Source organism: Mastomys coucha, unplaced genomic scaffold (assembly GCF_008632895.1).
Source record: "Mastomys coucha isolate ucsf_1 unplaced genomic scaffold, UCSF_Mcou_1 pScaffold21, whole genome shotgun sequence".
Classification (NCBI taxonomy): Eukaryota; Metazoa; Chordata; class Mammalia; order Rodentia; family Muridae; genus Mastomys; species Mastomys coucha.
In genome coordinates, this window is record NW_022196904.1 from 115,951,170 (window position 1) to 115,954,111 (window position 2,942).

Consider the following 2,942-nt stretch of genomic DNA (forward strand, 5'->3'; position numbering starts at 1 on the left):
CAGTTAAGCACAGTAGCTTAGTACCTCACTGTTGTAAGGTGACAGTCCCAAAGTGGTGGCTGCTAAGGCCAGGAGAGGGCAGGTGATTGCACGTTATTATTTAATGGATTCAAACTTATATGCTTGCTAGGCAGAGGCAAGTGAATTTCTGTGTTTTTCAGGCCAAGCTGGTCTATATAGCAAGTTCCAAGCCAGCCAAGGCAACATACCAAAGCCCTGTCTGAGAATAAAGAAGAAAGGCAGAGATTTTAATTTCTCACAGTGAAACATCCTGGGCATAGGTGGTGGACATAGCTGTCTGTAATCACTAGCAACTGAGTACCTATTACTGGATGGCAGATTTAAAATAGTGAAGACCACATTAGGTAAGTTGTTTTGAGCCCTTAGATTCAGTACTCTGGAGGTTGAGGCAGGAGGGTTGCACAAGTTCAGTGCCAAGTCTAAGCTACATAGCAACATCCTGTCTCAAAAACAAAACAAACAAACAAACAAACAAAAAATGGCGGGGTGGGGGGTGTGTGACTAGAGAAATGGCTCAGTGGTTAAGGGCACATACTGCTCCTCCCAAGGACCTGAGTTTGATTCCCAGCACCCACCCACATCAGGCACCTCACAGCCACTTGTAACTTCAGTTTTAGGGATTTGACACCTTTGCCTTCTGTGGTCCTTTCACAAAAATCCACTCACAGAGGCGCACACATACACATAATTAAAAATAACTTTAAAAAACATGTGGGCCGGGTGGTGGTGGTGCACGCCTTTAATCCCAGCACTTGGGAGGCGGAGGCAGAGGCAGGTGGATCTCTGAGTTCGAGGCCAGCCTGGTCTACAGAGTGAGTTCCAGGACAGACAGGGCTACATAGAGAAACCCTGTCTCGAAAAACCAAAAAAAATTAAAAATTAAAAAATTTTAAAATCTTTTTTAAAATGTGGTAATAATAACTTATGTATATTTTACTACAATTAAAAATAATAGGTCCAGGGGGCTGGAGAGATGGCTCAGCGGTTAAGAGCACTGACTGCTCTTCCAAAGGTCCTGAGTTCAAATCCCAGCAACCACATGGTGGCTCACAACAATCCGTAATAAGATCTGACATCCTCTTCTGAAGTGTCTGAAGACAGCTACAGTGTACTCACATATAATAAATAAATAAATCTTTAAAAAAAAAAAAAAAAGGTCCGAAAGATGGCTCCACCATCAAGAGGGACTGTTCTTGCAGAGGGCCCTGATTCAGTTCCAAGGGCTCACAAGAGACAGCTTGTACTCACCTGCAGTTCCAGGCCAGCCAAGGCTACATAGTGAAACCCTGTTCTCAAAAGGGAAGTTGCTAAAGAGATGGTTCAATGGTTAAGAACATTTGCTGCTCTTGCAAAGAACTTGGATTTGGTTCCCAGCACCCGTATGGTGGCTCAAAACCCATTCTAACTCAAGTTTCAGGGAATTTGAAGCCCTTTTCTGGCCTCCATGGGTACCAGGCATGCACATGGTGCACATATATGCATGCAGGCAAAACGTTCATAGATTTAAGATAAAAATAAAAATAAAAACATCTGAAAAAAGTATTTTAAGTAGCTATTCAAAATCTGTGTTCACTTAACAGACAGTTGGGAATTTGTGCTGTGTGGCACGCATTGCCCTGCATGGGGGGTGGGAGGGTAGGGGGTGTCCCAAGGCTGGGCATGGGGTAGCTGGATGCCTGACTTCAGTGTCCCTCCTCTTGTCAATGCTTAGTGCTCAGATCAGAGCTGATGATCTGACAGTGCACCCAGCAGAGTGGGAACCATCCACAGCTTGGCCTTCCATAGCTCTACCAAGAGAACATGGCAAAGCCTAAGGACAAACACAGTAGAGCAAAGAGCTGCAAATCTATGAAGTACCCCACCCCCACCCCAACAAGGTGCTGCCACTTTATTCTTTACTTTTTGACTTTTTGTTTCGGTTTCTTTCTTTCTTTTTTTTTTTTTTTTTTTTTTTTTTTTTTTTTTTTTTTTTTTTTTGAGACAGGGTTTCTCTGTGTAGCCCTGGCTGTCCTGGAACTCACTCTGTAGACCAGGCTGGCCTCAAACTCAGAAATCCACCTGCCTCTGCCTCCCAAGTGCTGGGATTAAAGGCGTGTACCACCACGCCCGGCTTTGTTTTGGTTAATTTGTTTATCTACTTATGTATATGTGTGCATGTATACATGCGTGCTGGTGCCCATGGAGCATAAGGTTGTCCAGATGGAGTTACAGGCAGTTGTGAGCCACCCAGTGCCAGCGCTGGGAACTGAACTTGGTTCCTCTTCAACTGCAGTACTTGCTCTTAACTGCTGAGTCATCTTCCCAGTCCCCCCTCCCTTGCATTATTTATTTTGTGAGTTGGGCATGCATATGAAAGTCAGAAGTTGATCTCTCTTTCTTCTGTGTTGGCCATTGGGATCTGCTTCTAGTCACATCTTAGCAGTGCGCCTTTACACACTGAGCCATCTCACAGTCCCTCATCGTGTTGGCTCGATTGCTTTTTGAGGCAGTGTCTCACTGTGTAGCTCTGGTTGGCTTGGGACTCCCTCTACAGACCAGGCTGGTCTCTAACTCACAGAGATCTGCCTGCCTCTGCCTCCAGAGTGCATTGTTATGGTTTGTTCTGTTCAGATAGGACCTCATGTAGTCTAAGCCTGCCTTTAACTCACTATGTCGCTGAAGATGACCTTAAACTCCTAACCCTCCTGCCTCCACCTCCCAGAGAAAGGTTGTGTACAGCGGCCACTTTACATGGCTGATTGCCTTTGTCTCACCTGACTCAGTCTTTCCAGAGAAGGAGAACAGTTAGACATGTGGTGTTCCTAGAAAACATTGTAAGCTAAGAGAACAAGCCATGGCCACTTGGAGGAAAAGATCATAGCTGAGACAAATAAAACACACACACACACACACACACACACACACACACACACACACACACA

At 45.0% G+C, this 2,942-nt stretch overlaps 1 protein-coding gene across 6 annotated transcripts in view; it reads right to left on the bottom strand.

Annotated features, from left to right (window-relative positions):
* Tmem219 (transmembrane protein 219) overlaps positions 1 to 2,942 on the bottom strand; it is a 33,687-nt gene that overhangs the window by 16,547 nt on the left and 14,198 nt on the right. Inside the window, exon 1 of one of the 6 annotated variants that reach the window (XM_031388346.1) lies at positions 25 to 220. The exons of the other annotated variants lie outside the window; for them this stretch is intronic. The gene's annotated coding sequence lies outside the window, so the exon portion shown is untranslated. Of the gene's footprint in view, positions 1 to 24; positions 221 to 2,942 lie in introns of those variants that run through there. 6 annotated transcript variants of the gene reach the window in all.